We start from the raw sequence: 17,721 nt of genomic DNA, 5'->3' as shown, positions 1-17,721 counted from the left end.
CCTGTTCCCCCAAGTTCCTTAGGCAAACATACCTTATCCCATGCAACTAAAGGGAGTTTCTTCTTGCCATCTTTATTATTGTTCCAAAGAAAATCTCTAAGAGTATCCTGTAAACTAACAATGGCTGCTTTTGGAGACTTCAAAACCGACATGAGATATATGGGAACAACATTCAAAATAGACTTGATGAGAACAATTTTACTTGCCAAAGTTAACCATCTATGATTCCATGAGAGAATTCTTTTAGAAATGACCGAGATAATCTTATCCCAAAAACCAATCTTATCCTATTTAACAAAGAAAGGAATCCCAAGGTAAGTACATGGAAGATTTCCAGTCTCAAATCCCCAAAAGGATTGCAACCTATGCTGAACCAGTTGTGATGTATTAAGGAAAAAAATCTTTGATTTATCACCATTCACTTTCTGACCAGAAAATGATGCATAATTTTGTATTATTCCTTTAATCACTTTTTCCTCAACTAACGAAGCATGTCCAAATAATAGAGTATCATCTGCAAAGAGACAATGAGGAATACTTTGGGGAATATTTTGAATCCTTATACCTTTCCAAAGCCCCCCCCACTTTAGTAGCCCTAATAGCCCAACTAAAGGTTTCAGCTAGGAGAATAAACAAAAAGGGAGAAAGGGGATCTCCCTATCTCAAACCCCTAGAGGAAGTGAAAAAACCACAAGGAGAACCATTAATTAAAACTGAGAATCTTGCAGAAGAAATACATGCACGAATCCATTTGACCCAGGCCTTGGAAAAACCTAACTTCTCAAGAACAACACATAAACCCCCCCACTCTACTCTATCATAAGCCTTCATCATGTCTAGTTTAAGTATCATGGTTGGGGTTCTTTGGGTGGAAATAGAATGCAGCACCTCATGTGCTACAATTGCACCCTCTAACGTCTCCCTTCCAAGAACAAAACCACCTTGCTCCAATGAAATGATCCTAGGTAGAATTTTTGCCAACCTAAGGGAAATTGCCTTCGTAAATATCTTATACAAAGTGTTAGATAAAGAAATGGGGTGGAAGTTAGCAAAAGTCTCAATATCCTCTTTTTTAGGAATAATTGCAATCATTGTAGTATTAAGTTCTTTTAAAATGGACCTATTTCTCCTAGATTCCTCGAGAGCCAATAAAACATCATTTCCCACAAATTCCCAACATTTCTAAAAAAATAAAGGAGTAAAACCATCTGGTCTTGGGGCTTTATCCAGATTCATGGCAAAGACAACACTCTTAACTTCTTCTAAGGAAAAGGGAGACATCAACATCTTATTGTCTTCCAAAGATACTAAAGGAGGAATATTAGATATAATATCATTGCTGAGATTTCCATTTTCTGAAGATAATAATGACTTTAAAAACCTAACTACCTCTGAAGCAATGTCCTCTGGCTCTGTCAATAAATTCTCATTCTGACACTGAATACAAGATATCCTATTCTTACATCTTTTAATCTTAGTTGAAGAATGAAAAAATTTTGTGTTCCTATCACCATCTAAAAGCCATAACTCTCTAGATTTCTGTCTCCAATAGATTTCCTCTCTAGCTAACACCTCCTCAAGCTGTAATTTTAGTGACTTCAATTCATCAAAAACTTGTGGCACCATACCATGTTGAAGCACATGAGTATTAAAACACTCAATCGTATCTTGAATCCTTTGTTTCTCCTGAAAAATGTTCTTAAAATGCGAGATATTCCATTCCCTAATATTCAATTTCAAATAACTTAGCTTCTTAGCAATCTAAAGCATACGGGACCCAGAAAAAAAAGGAGCAGAATTCCACCATTTCATAAGTAGAGGTAAAAAGGAAGAGTCCCTAAACCACACGGGCTCAAATTTAAATGGAGACTTAAAAGAAGCCCTATCCTCAATAACTGAAAGGGAAATTGGAAAATGATCAGAACCTGAGACCGGTAGAATAGAGGAAAAGAATTCAAAATCTGAATCAATCCAATTCTTAGATAACAAAAACTGATCTAATCTCTTAGCAATCTGAGAAAAATCCCTTCTCATGTTTCTCCATGTGAAAACCCCATTCTGAGACTTACAATAAAAAGGCTCATATCAGAAATGAAATCCCCAAAGTCATCCATAATCCTTTTATTAGGGAAAACACCTCCTCTTTTCTCATCTAAATCAGTGATAGCATTAAAATCACCTCCGAACATAATAAAGGAACCATGTTTTAAGGGAGAAGAAATCCTTTTTAATTCACCCCATAACTTACTCTTCCCTTGAATTCTTAACGGAGCATAAATGTTAAAAAGCTAGAATTTAACCTTCGAAATCTTGCTTATAACTAAAGCCAACATCCAATTTGTAGCAGATGCCACTAACTGTACCTCAATATTATAATTATTCCAAAGCAGTGCCAAACATCCTGAAGCACCACAAGCTGAAGAAGAAAGAAAATTCCACCTTCTCCAAGATGAAAAAACCAAATCAGCAGACTCCTTTGACAACTTTGTTTCTTGCAACATAAAAATATCATACTTAATTAAGTCCATTTGGGACTTAATTAAGCGTCTCTTGTTAGGGGAATTTAAGCCCCTAACATTCCAAGAAATAATTCTCATTGTCCTTGAGGGGAGGCTGAAGCTCCCCTCTTCCCAATAATCGGAGAATTTTTGCTTTCCTTGCTTGACAACTTTTTTGACAATTTTTTGACAATAATGACAATTTTTGCTCAAATTGTATCTACTCTCAATCTATGACCCCTATGACCCGACAATGACTCAATTGATTTTCCATGATTATACAAGAATCAAGAATGCTCGTGATTGACCTTATCATATCACATATACTCAAAACATTGACACACAAAATAGTCACAAAACATTGACACATATTATACAAAAATTTGCCTCTAAATATGGTCAAATCAGCTCTTGGCTATTTGATTATACAAAAACATATCTTACAAATAATCTCATGGGATTTTATACAAAATTTGGCATTACAATATGTGCGATTCAGCTCATCGCCATTTTAATATACAAAACTTGGCATGTATATATGTACAAATCAGCTCATCGCCATTTAAATATACAAGATTATGCCCCTAAACATGTAAAAATCAGCTCATGGGCATTTATATATACAAAAAATGAATATAGAATAATTCATCTATGATTTATACAAAATTCTCAAAATGATTCTACTCTGAACTGTAGAATCAATCAAGTGAGCCTTCAAGATCGACTCTAACCCGTATTGTGTCAAGTATTGCCTCGTGGTCAGATTCATGAACTTTCCATAAAATCTTGTTATGAGGTCTACCATGATACTTCATCAAATGAATATTTGTTGCAATAACAAGGTTAGAGAAATGAAGAATATGTCTATGTGTTTCAAAGTCCTCGAACAACCAAACATCAAAATTCTTGATAGGGTATCTCCTAAGCCATGTTCCTGTCATGACAACAAACCCTATTGGGTACTCAATACCCTCTTCGTCAATGATTGAGGTTGTCAATTTTCTTTTTGGCTAAGCACAACGACACAAATAGTAATCTATTACTTCTTCATTGTTCTCTTCTACAACAACTGCATACACATGACCTGCATTTTATAAAGTGTTAATTAATACCAAAAAGAATACTTGAAAAAAAATTAACTCAAAAAATCACTTGAATCCACTAGGTTGGATACATGGTCAAAATCCACTGATGTCTCCATCTGGCTCAATTGTAGTGCTTTGGGAATTTGATATGAATCAATGGGAACCAATGGTCTACAAGACCATTTGTCAACCCACTCTTCTGATTCACATTCTTCCCACAAACAATACATACATGAAGAGAAAAAACATACCATCTATCTCATATAAATTACCAGTAAACTTGAATTTGAACTCATAAATGAATGCATGTCACTCGATCCTGCAATTGCACAACAATCTAGATAGTTTTCAATGTTAGATTCAGTGATCAACCAAAAATATCTATGAACCATTGACGTACCTGGATTACCTGGACCCATTGTAGAGTTACACCATCGCACAATTGTTTCTACATCTATCAACTCAGCACCATCTTCGTACTTCAATTCTTCTCTAGCTAGGGATCTTTTCACACATGCTCTTGTACCATCGTGCTCTCGCTTACCATGTCTAGCCTCAGTGAAATTCCAAAAATGTTGTACACCGCTTGTCATATGCATCCTTGTCAACCAATAAAACATCCTTGCATTCTTGAATTGTGCGATGCAATTATTTGACCATATTAAGTGTCGGTTGTATCGTATGTTCCTTTCCCTTAAACTATCATAGAAAACTTTAAAGCATCCTTGTACAAACTCTGATGAATGAGTATGATCATCACTTATGTAGAAGTGATACTCTCTTACAACCTTTCTATCCTCCTTTGTGTTATCATCTGCATGCATGAATGCTATGTGTACAAAAACAAAAACTTGTGTAGAGTGATAATACATAGATTGCACTTCATTTTGAGGTTGTAGTGTATAATTTTCAGTGAAATCAATGATAGAGACAATGGTGCCAAGAGGAAATGTGTCCTTACATAGCTTGAATTTCTCATCCAACCATCAAGCTCTATGTGTATGCATTATGTACTCATAAACTAGTTTCTCTTGAAATATTTTCATAAATTCAGCCACACATATATCATTTTTCACTAGCTCACATCTCTTCAAATCTTTTCCATCTTTAACTGCATATGTGACACGTCGAGTAGCATTAGAATCTTTAGTACATGATTTTGAACCAATATATTTCTCACAATAGTTCTTTCACTATTACTTTCAGATGATCTTAGGCCTAGAATTTTCATTTTCTCTCTAAAATTCAAATTTTTAATCATTTGAACAATTAATTGACATCTTACGGTTTGATTTGTTTTCAAAATAGTTTTGCTATATTCTTTTAACCATTCTCCTACAAGTTCGTTCATTCATTTTATTGGGCATTGGCTTCAATATATTCTCATCAATGTCAATTAGATACTTTGGTTTCCTACGAATGATTCAAGGAGGTATTAACATTGGTGCATTATGCACATTCAATTCATCAAATAGAGAAGGTGTATGTTCATCATTTAATTGATTATTCAATGTGGTATCTTCTTCGATTGCATTAGGTTCATATGGTAAATCAAATGTGTCTTCTTCAATTGCATTAGGTGCATTATGTTCATTTGGTAAATCGAATTGAGATGTTGAGGATGACATACCTTCTTCTCCCATTGTTCTTATGTCACGTAATTTCTTCATATGCTGCCTTCGTCTTTCCTTTTCAACCTCTCATTGTTCCATCGTTCCTCGCTTGTTCTTTCCCATGGTTGATATCGATTGTCCTAAATAGAATCATATTACATATATATGTAAACAAATGTTCATAAACAAACAAATAACCATAATTATGTATCTTATCACTATTTTTTGGAATCAAACTATTAAAAAATCACAATACTATTGACAAAACTAATAAGAACAACAATTCAATCATTTGAAATCATGCAAAAACAAAAAATTCACTTTCTTCTATGTATAAAATAGTGATACAGGTGCAGACATAGTTCCAGTGGGGCCTTCAATGACCTCAAAAACTTCTTTTGAGGCCATTGAGGCTCTTGGGCAACTAAAACTATGTCTATGTACCGCATACACACTACATTAATAACCACGTTCATGTTGTTAGTCCATAAAATGTTGGCAAGCCCAATGGTATTTTTTTTCCCATTCTCTACTAATAAGTAGCGCGTAGACGCTCCTAAGCCTAAAAATGTTATCGTAGGGCAGTTAACTAATAGGTTCAGTACCACATACGTTCTATTGTTAGTAGAAAAAATGTGAATGAAAAGGGAGGGAGGGAGAGGGAGAGAGAGAGAGAGGGGGAGAGGAGAGGAGAGGGGGGAGGGCAGAAGGGATAGGGAGAGAAGGAGGGGAGGAGGGAAGAAGGGATAGGGAGAGAAGGAGGGGAGGAGGGAGAGGAAGAGAGAGGGGGGAGGGAGGGAAGGAGGGAGAGAAGAAGGAGGGGGAAGGGAGAGGAGAGGGGGGAGGGAGGGAGAGAATAAGGGGTATGGAGGAAGGGAGAGGGAGAGAAGAAGGAGGGGAGGAGGGAGAGGAAGAGAGAGGGAGGAGGGAGGGAATGAGGGAGAGAGGGAGAGAGGGAGGGAGAGAGGGAGGGGTATGGAGGAAGGGAGAGGGAGAGAAGGAGGGGAGGAGGGAGAGGAAGAGAGAGGGAGGAGGGAGGGAATGAGGGAGAGAGGGAGGGGTATGGAGGAAGGGAGAGGGAGAGAAGGAGGGGAGGAGGGAGAGGGAGAGAGAGAGAGAGAGGGAAGGAGGGAGAGGGAGAGGGAGAGAGGGAGAGAGAGAGAGAGGGGGGAGGGAGGGAGGGAGGGAGGGAGAGAGGGAGAGAAGGAGGAGGGGGGAGGGAGAGGAGAGGGGGGAGGGAGGGAGAGAAGAAGGGGTATGAAGGAAGGGAGAGAGAGAGAAGGAGGGGAGGAGGGAGAGGTAGAGAGAGAGAGAGAGAGGGAAGGAGGGAGAGGGAGAGAGGGAGAGAGAAGGAGGGAAGGAGAGAGAGGGGGGAGGGAGGGAGGGAGAGAAGAAGGGGTATGGAGGAAGGGAGAGGTAGAGAAGGAGGGGAGGAGGGAGAGGAAGAGGAGAGGGGGAAGGGGAGAGAGAGAGAGAGAGAGAGAGAGAGAGAGAGAGAGAGAGAGAGAGAGAGAGAGAGAGAGAGAGAGAGAAGGGGTATGTAGGAAGGGAGAGGGAGAGAAGGAGGGGAGGTGGGAGAGGTAGAGAGAGAGGGAAGGAGGGAGAGAGGGATAGAAGGAGGAGGGGGGAGGGAGAGGAGAGGGGGGAGGAAGGGAGAGAAGAAGGGGTATGGAGGAAGGGAGAGGCAGACAAGGAGGGGAGGAGGGAGAGGTAGAGAGAGGGAAGGAGGAAGAGGGAGAGAGGGAGAGAGAAGGAGGGAAGGAGAGAGGGAGAGAGACGGGGGAGGGAGGGAGAGAAGAAGGGGTATGTAGGAAGGAAGAGGAGGGGAGAGAGAGAGAGAGAGAGAGAGAGAGAGAGAGAGAGAGAGAGAGAGGAATTTGGCTTTACCCTGCCAATTGCATTTCCTTGAAATTCTATAACACCTTTCCAACAAATCCATTTTGTGCATAACTTCCAATCATTGCAGCCCATGAGAACACATTTATTTAAGGCAAGTCCTATAGCTATTATAACTATGACATCTCACAAAATCTTTGATAAATATCATCTTAGTATCATGCTTTGCCTCTTACGAGAATGAATCACATTATCTCAATGGCTTGGCCTAGGAAGGAAAGCACCTGCTACTATGTGGTTTTCAGCGAGCATGATGCATAGCAGTTGAGCTAGCAACAGGAGCTTGTTGCAAAGTAGCGTGTCCTGGATATATAGCCATGAATAGTTCTTTAACATATCTCTTAATTTCATGTATCACTTGCGAATTCTTAATTTCATGTATCACTTGGGTAATTCTTCTAAGTTGAAGAGTTAAGTTTTCTTCTATCATTGGTCGATATATTGGCACTTAGTCTCTTACTACTTTTGGGTTAGTGGCTCACAAGTCTAATTCAAGTAAATATCATTGGGTTAGTGGCTCACAATTCTAGTTCAAGTAAATATCATTATCGTTCAAGTATCTTTATTATTTGAGATCTAACTTAAATTCGATCAAGTCTAGATTTGTATCACAAGTATCTTTTATCAAATCAAAGTATCTACTATAATCTAATGTATCACATTTACACATGACAACCACATTATCACAATATAATAAAAACATGAAAGTAATTCAAGAGGAACTCAAGTATGCAATGCCTTCACATTTACCCTCTCTAAAAGACTCTCAAACACTCCACCTTCATCTTCAATGGCTCTTCCTATTATGAAAGATCTTGATTGAGGCCCTCTATTATATGACATATGAGAATTTGAACAAGATCCTAAAGGGACAAAAGTAATATAAATGATCCTTACTTCAAATTCATATTACTATTTTTGGTTGCTAGCTCAACAGTATGCCAAGCCTCCTATTGACCTTATCATAGCCTATCCTAAAGAACAAGACCAAATGACCTTCACAACATCAATCTAAACAAATTCAGTTAGTGTATCCATCTCAAGCATAACATTATCCAATATATTGAGTCCACCATAAAATACCTCATCGATTCAATGGTGTTCATGAATACCAATAGACACATAATCAATTCAAATTTGATCCATCTCTTGTTGCGCCTTCTATCCCCACATCCACCACTAACATTCCAAACATGTCCCTTTCACCAAATCCTCCTCAAGAAGGTCATGTAGCATCCTTGCTTCAATCATTATTCACACCATAACAAACAAAATCCCAAATCATTTCAACCTTACCCCTCGACTCCACTTATCAACAAACATAACCAATTCCATATCATACATACATACCTAGTTCAAATTATATTACTTAAAATCAACCACTTATCTCTACATACATTCCAAAAAATCAACCACCCATCTCAACACATCTCCCACAAATTCAACGACCCAATTCTACCTATATCCCTACTAATCCACCTCAATTGGTACCCACAAATGATTTGGCATCTCAAATGAGAGCTTGCAACAAGGGATAGTGGAGATCAAAATGGAACATACTAAGAAGAGTTACACAACTAAGGACATATTCCCTTATCCCTTTAATAGATCTATGCTCATGATACCTTTCCCCCAAAACTTTGAGATCCCTAAGTTTAACTAATACAAGGAAAAGGACAATTTGCATGAACATGTAAGGGGATTTTATCAAGCTTGTCTTATGATTGCTTACAATGGTACCTATCTAACGAACCTTTTTCCTCAAAGTTTGGGAGGTCAAGATATCAAATGGTTTATACCTATCTCATGGGATCAAAACCTTTCATGAGTTGCCAAAAAAAATTATCGCACTTTTCATACAACATTGCACATGATGTTTCTATGAATGATATATATTTAACACAAAATAAAGAAATGGAGAATCATTTGCTTATTTCCTACAACGATGGAGAAACTTCTTAAGAAATTAAGCGTACTTATCATCAACCTGAAAAACTTGTTAGCATAATTTCTCAAAATTTAAATCAAGAACTGGTCTTTCCTTTAAATATCCAATATGATAATACATTTTATGAGATAATAGAAAATGATTAACCATTGAAGAGGCTCTCATCTCTAAGGGCCTTGTGAAAATTTATGAGGATAACAAGGATAATCCCTCTACATCTAGTGATAAACCTTGCGTTTCGATGAAGAAAATGAATGTGGTATTATAATAGTGTACTAGACTCAAAGTGTATTCAAAATATACAAACCTCATGTAATATATCAACAAAAACACAACAAAACGCTCAAGTTGTCATAATCTCTAACTAAAATAATAATCTAAGAATAATATACTTCTTTAGGAGAACCTATTGAATTGACTTTACAAAAATTGGTTCAAGCTAAGATGACCACATTACCTAAAGCTAGAAACTATGAACCTCAAGTTAAACCCCCATAGTATAAGTGGAATGAGTTTTGTGAATAGCATAGAATCAAAGGGCATAAACTTCAGAATGCACAAAATTGAAACATCATATCCAATACCTTATAGAAAAGGGTGATGGCACTATCAAATATACTTCTTCCTCATCAAACAGTAGTCTCAAGACATTCAAGGATTCACTCCCAAAAAATGGAAAAGAAGATAATTTCAACCCAGAGTAACAACTCTAGTAATGCCAATTATTTTTTTGTTCCATATGAATACACCATAGCTCAAGTAGAAGGATTCCATTTCATTGAAAATGAAATTATTGTGTGTACAAATTGAATATGTAGAAGTACAATAGCATACAATGATCCCCTTCCAAATCAAGATCCAAGTATCCCTCCTATGCCAACTTCTCATCCAATTCCTAATCAAGATCAAAGTATCCCTTCAAGACCTGCCAATGATAATCCTCCACCTAAAGATAAAAGCACTCCTTCCATCCCATCCAATGATAATCTTCCATGAGCCAAAAGAAAGATATCCCTTCCATCTCATATAACGATCCTATTCCACATGAAGATCAAGATATCCCCACTTCATATCATGATCTAATTCCAATTCAATATCAAAGTGTTATTCCATCTCCATTTCAAGATACTAATGTCCTCCTAATACCCATCATGATCCTAATCCATCTCAATATCCCACCATCCATATCCAAGCAATAGGTATCAAAGCACAAAATAAATTAGCATCTAAAATTGTTCATCCAAAAACTTCATACACCCCTAAGTCACCCATTCCATCATATATCCCTAATCCTATCCAAAACATTTTCCCTCCCTATCTATGATCTTGATTATCTCATCCATTGTCATCCATTATATATTCTTCATCTTATCTAATAATTCCCATCCCACCTTTGATCTTGACCTATCTCTTATCTTTTCTATCTAACTATCATTTACAATCTTACCAAAACCAACTTCGTTACATAGTTTTAAAAAGAAGATCAAAACTTATAAGTTCAAAGTGAGAAATCAGCAAGCCTGAGTCAAGATTCAATCATACCACAATAATATTCATATATCCATCTCACTCCATCTTACCTCATACCTAATTGGAGGGACCTAGTTTTTGGAGTGGATCTATGTTGTTATCTTGAGAAAAAGCAACATCACATACACTTGACACTTAAACAAATTCAAATTATGCACTACCAAAAACTTTAGCATTGAGCTTTCATAAAAATCATGAGCATGAGACTAATGATAAACCAAGTCGGCTTCCTACATAGTTTACTACCTAACCTACATAGTTATAAAAAGAATAAAACTTATAAGTTCAAAGTGAGAAATCAGCAAGCCTTAGTCAAGATTCAATCATACCACAATAAGATTCATATATCCATCTCACTCCATCTTACCTCATACCTAATTGGAGGCATTTTCATGACCTGGTTTTTGGAGTGGATCTATTTTGTTATCTTGAGAAAAAGCAATATCGCATACACTTGACACTTAAACAAAATCAAATTATGCACTACAAAAAACTTTGGCATTGAGCTTTCACAAATATCATGAGCATGAGACACACACGCACACACATCTGTTTGTGTGTGTGTGTGTGTGTGTGTGTGTGTGTGTGTGTGTGTGTGTGTCTATATATATGTATATATATGTACATATATACATATACATATACATACATACATATATATATGCATACATACATATATATATGTGTGTGTGTGTGTGTACACACATACATATATATATATGTATATGTATATATACATATTTATGTATTATATATATACATATATATACATATACATATGTATATACATATATATATACATATGTATATATATATGTGTGTGTGTGTGTGTGTACACACACACACACATATATAGATATATGTATATACATATACATATACATGTATATAGATATATATAGATATATATATATATATATATATATATATATATATATATATATATATATATATATGTATATACATATATATATATATATATCTATATATATGTATATGTATATACATATATATATATCTATATATATGTATATGTATATACATGTATATATATATATATGTATGTTTGTATATGTATATGTATATATTTATATATATGTATATGTATATGTATTTATGTATATATATGTATATGCATATGTACACATATATATGTATATGTATACACACACACACATATCTTGATGAATGTATCTTTCCTATATTAGGCACTATATATCGACACCGAGCTTATTTGTTTGGCAAGAGATAAGTTAGTTGTTGACTTTTTCCTCATTTGGTATTTTTCTAATTGATTTGTCTTTTGACTGCTAGATTTACCATTTTATTTGAATCTGTGACTTTTTAATCTTTTTTATACTAGATTTATCATTTTGTCTTAATCTAAATATTTGATACTCGATTTTTTTTATCTTTTTATATGTTGGGGGTGGCGGCAAGAAGTTGAGTCCCACTTTTGGGCAAAAAGTGGAAGTGTTTTCTATGTTTTTCAATTTTTTTGTTGATTGATGTCAAAATTTGATGCACTTAGAGATTGAATCTCAAAAAACTTCAGTAATAGAAAATGTAGTGCTCGGAGTCTACTTTTCAAATATGTAATTTATTTTAATACCCACATGGTAGAAATTACTTTTTAGTAGGCATGTTTAAAAATTGGTTTTTCAAAATGCTTGTTTCAGGACCATACCACACATGTGTACGACCACCCTATTTTTATGCAAATAAATGATTTTTTGCAAATCCATCTGGGAAACGATACCTAAGACACCAAATATTGATGAGAATATTTTTCTTATTTTTTTATTCAATACATTTTTTTATTATTAATTTTTAACTGACAATAAAGTATATTTTCAAAACATCGGGTGTACGACCATCATAATTTGATGAAAGTTTCATATTTTTCAATTTTTTTTTTAATATTCAAAATAATTGTATGTAGATTGATGTCATATAATTTATTTTTCTAAAAACCTAAAAACCAAAAAGTTATTAAAATTTTACTGAACCTCGGTATTTTCGGTTTAGGTACCACTTTTGATTAATAAATAATACACAAATAGTAAAAATGATCTTATCACTATGAAATTTATATTTTTGAAATCAGGACGTTGAGAACTCTAATGGTTTTTCGTTTCGTCAAAAAATTTAATCTGGAAGGCCCTCAAAAAATTAGGCCAAGGTAGAAATTTGATGTCATTTTACCTTAGCCATTTTTTTGGAGGTCCAAGCATAGGCTTGGTGGGACCAAGCCTATCTTGAAGAAAAAAAAAAGGCTAAGGGTTGTTTCCCACCCTTAATTTTAAAAAATGGGTGCTCATTTCGCTTTGTACCATTGAAAGCGAAATAGGCGCCCGTTTTTAGAAACAAGCACCCGATTCTAAAACGGGCACCCATTTCATTAAATAACAGGTACCCATTTCTGAAAAGATCCATTGGGCCAGAATCTAGCCCACAAGCACAAATCCCAATGATTGAATGATTTTTCAATCATTTCTTGACAGGTACGATCTGCAAAGAGAATGTTTTGATTAATCATTCTCTTTTCTTGTCTTATTATCGATTTGGTAAGGAGATCTATTCGAATTCAAATTTTGGTGTAGCCATGGGATCAAATCAACTTAAGAAGAGGCAAAGGAAGGTTTTGACAGCTAAGGATATTGCAGTAAATAGGGAGAAGGAGGCAATACATCAACTAGAGAGAAGAGCAAGAATGAGACAAGGAGCTTCAAGTTTCACAATCATTTCAGAAGAGGAGAACATCGATGAGACCATAAATGCTGACGAAGTAAACACAATAGAACCATTTAATTCAGGTGCATCTTCTAATCCATTATTGGATACAGGTATGTCTTCACATCCCTATGTTTTTCTCATGAAGAAATTGGTGATTTATTAGAAGCAAATTACTTATTAAATCAAATGCCAATTGAAAATCAAACCCTAAATGAAATTAGAACTCAAGTTGAAATTGAAATTGAAACCCCAAATGAAACTAGATCTCAACTTGAAACTGAAATTGAAAATCCACCTGCAACTGAAACCAATAATGTGGATGTAGACATGAAAACACCAATTGAAAATGAAACATGTTTGAATGATAATCAAATGAATGAAAATTTTGAAATTAAAAGTGATGTACTAGATAATCTTCCTGGCTTGGTTTCATGGAGATAGATTAGAACACATGCAAATAGATTGTTTAGACATTTCTTTTATAATAAGAAATTTGGGTTTCAATGTCAATTAATGGTACAACTAATTAAAATGACTAAAATGCGAAAAGTGATGAAGAAGTTAGGCTTTTATGTCAAACCCATGAGGAAGGATGAGTCTTTAAAACAAGTTGTATCGACTGTTTCTAGCACCTTTGATACAATCGGAAAGAAATGTAGTTCTAAAGATAAAAATGTGGCACGACGGGCAATAACAACAACTTTAGTAAGCCAAGCAACTTCTAATAAAAGAACGATGAGTAACATAAGTGGATATCTTAATATTTATTGTAAAACTTTGTCAAGAGATGTAAAAAGAAGAGTTAACTTTGTAAGTGATCTGGCAAACAATTTGTGGACTTTAGGTGGTAGACTACCAAGGTTTGATATGAAGCTTACTGGTGAGGTCAAAACTTTGATCAAAAAATTATGGCATGATAATACGAGAGTATCACCTAATGCTAGAGATGTTCTTAAATTAAGAGTTGGGTCAAAAATTCGTGATCCACATTCAAAAAACCTATTGGACATGACTCAAATTGAATTGTACAAACAAAATTTGGATGATAAGGTGTTGACTATTAGCATTTGTCAAAGGTCTTTTGAAAAGTGTAAACCGTGGTATGTTCGAATTAACAAGGAAAGAGTCACATGTTGTTGCAAAACTCATGTTCAATTTCACTACCATTATGATGTATTTCGATATATACATGTTACCATGCATAGTAATGGAATGTTGCAAGAATGTGGTATAAATATACCACTTGAAACTATAAAGGAGTTTATATCAAATTTGTTTTGCAACCCACCAAATGAGCAAAATTGTCTTTTCAATGCATGTGTTTCCGGTGTATGTGATATATGTGGCAATCTTACATTGTTGGATGAATGTTTGCATGAAAATCTTTCAATTGATTTTGGACAACAATTAGTTGATGTTAAAAGATTTAAAACTATTGAGTATCCACTGAAGGATGGAAAAGGTTGGAAGGTGTGATCTGATCATTGAAAAAGTTAGTGTTCATGCATTTATGAATGAATTTAAGAGTAAGATTGTACCTAAATATGTTAAACACTCTCAAAATGCTAGATGGCTCGATGATCAGTTTTGAATATGCAAGGATACATTTCCTGTTGGTAGTATACTTTCGCTCGTTGACTTTGCAGAGAACTGCATGCTTGCACGACAAGATGAGGTCCAATCACAATACTACAATTCAGTACAAGTATTGATTTTTGTCCATATCATCTATAAGCATGCACTAGATAGTACAAAAGAGGATCGTAAAATTTTGAGAGAGTACCATTTCTATATGAGTGATAATAAATTACACTCATCTGAATTTGTCTAGTATTGCTTCAAGACCTTTTTTGAGAATTTGAGGGAGAGAGAAATTCAAATGACACAACGTCTAATATGGTCAAATAATTGCACAGGGCAATTCGAGAATGCTAGAATGTTTTATTACATTTCCTGTTGGTAGTATACTTTCGCTCGTTGACTTTGCAGAGAACTACATGCTTGCACGACAAGATGAGGTCCAATCACAATACTACAATGTAGTACAAGTATTGATTTTTGTCCATATTGTCTATAGGCATGCACCAGATAGTACAAAAGAGGATCATAAAATTTTGAGAGAGTACCATTTCTATATGAGTGATAATAAATTACACTCATCTGAATTTGTCTAGTATTGCTTCAAGACCTTTTTTAAGAATTTGAGGGACAGAGAAATTCAAATGACACAACATCTAATATGGTCAGATAATTGCACAGGGCAATTCAAGAATGCTAGAATGTTTTATTGGTTGAGTAGGATTGATAAGCAAACTAATATCAAACATGTGTGGATTTTTTTTGAGGCTGGACACGGGAAAGGAGAACATGATGGTGTCGGTGCATGTGTTAAGAGAGCCCTTTGTAGAGAGCAACTCAAATTCGAGGAAAAAGCTAAATTTAAAAATGCAAGTGCAATTGTGGATTGGTGTAGTGCATCTTTATCCACAGGATCAAGTCAGAACTATACAATTAGACATTTCTTCTAGCTATTTGAAGAGGAGAATATCCTTCTAAGATATGATTGTGATACAATCAATGGGTCGGCTAGATGGCATTCATTTAAGAGTTCTAATTCTAACACTTGGACTATATGGACTACAGAGCTTGCATGTTTTTGTCAATTTTGTGTTGCAGGTGAATGGGAAGAATGCGATAATACAGAATGGGTCGAAGAATGGCAACAAAAATCATTAACACCTAGTGAGACACATTATCAAGATGTTAGAAGAAATGAAGACCCAAATCATGCATTTGCATCAGAAGATTATGATCGTGTTTCAGACCTCAGAAAACCTGGTAATTTAATTCAATTTCTTGTTTATAACTTTAAATTATATATTTTTATGTATTGTCATATAATTTATGATTGTATTTGAATAATAAATTCTAACAAGTTTTATTTCTACATGTACTTAAATTTGTTTTCTATTACATTTGTATGTTGTTGTTGCACTTGAGGATAATGATGAGTAGGTTGAGTATCGGCTAGCTAGATATGTAGAACCTAAGAAAAAGTTGATATGTCATCAAGTAGATGATGATGGTTTTCAGTATCCAGTTGGGTTTATTGTGGTAGTTGGCACATGGCTACGCAAATACTTAACAAGAGGGAATGGCTTACCAGCTTATGAAGACTACTAATCAGAAAAGAAGATTATACACTATTCTCATTTGGCAGTGGAAACAAACATCAAATTAGAAAGATACAAAGGTAGACCTACTAATAAGGTATTGTGGACACTTTCAGTAGAAGAGCATGAGGCAATCATAGACACATTGCAGAAGAGAGACGATACAAATGGTACATTAAGTTGAATCAAATTTATATGCATATGTATACCTTCTTTATTCTTATATGTAGCTAATTAATTTGGTGTTCAAGTGTCAAGTACAACTTTATGTAGTTCATGGATGACATTGAACTTGTGTATTTTAAAACTTTTGGCTAATCAAAGTTGTAATACTAGGTGAGTGCAATTCTTTTATTGTCGTTATATGGTAACATGAGATGAAGTCCTGGAATTCAATTTAATTATGATAAAAAAAATTCTTTGTCCCTTTAACATTGTATTTGTCTACATTTGATACAATTTTGGTTTCATAAACAACATTGTATTAGTTATCTTCTTCTTAATGTTATTTTGTGCACATTGTAATTGTGTTACAATCATTCTAATTTTTTATTGTGTTACATTGTATTTGTCTAGTTTTGATACAATTTTGGTTTCATAATAATTTAATGTTATTTTGTGCACATTTTAATTGTGTTGCAATCATTCTAATTGTTTATGATAAATTTATTTTATCGTAATCTCTTCATAGATTAATTGTAAGTTCTTGATTTTATTATTATCTTAAGAATAAGATGTTATTGTAAATTGGGATCATTATTTTATTAAATTATAAACTGTTGCACTATAAGATGATCAATCACAATGTTAAAATATAAAGTCATAAATAGATCATATAGAATCACTAGAGGGTACCAAATCACATAACAACTGATCATATATAATCACTAGAGGGCACCAAATCACATAACAAATGATCATATATAATCACATAACAAGACCTGATATCATAATAGCAAGGAAATGACATAATAAAAAAGTCTTATATATAATCACATAACAAGTCCTGATGACATAATAACAAGTCCTAAAAAAATAATAACAAGGAAATGACATAATAACAAGTTCAAATAACATAATAACAGGTCCCAGGATAACATAACAAGTGTCATCATAAAAAGTCCATAATACAATAACATGACATGATCTAAAATATATAAGCTAAGAACTCTCGTGCATCTCATCTGCAGTCCTCTCCACTCCACGTGAAGGTGGCTGAGATGAATCATCTTGTTGCATGTG

Source organism: Cryptomeria japonica, chromosome 5 (assembly GCF_030272615.1).
Source record: "Cryptomeria japonica chromosome 5, Sugi_1.0, whole genome shotgun sequence".
Classification (NCBI taxonomy): domain Eukaryota; kingdom Viridiplantae; phylum Streptophyta; class Pinopsida; order Cupressales; family Cupressaceae; genus Cryptomeria; species Cryptomeria japonica.
This window is presented reverse-complemented; position numbering follows the sequence as displayed.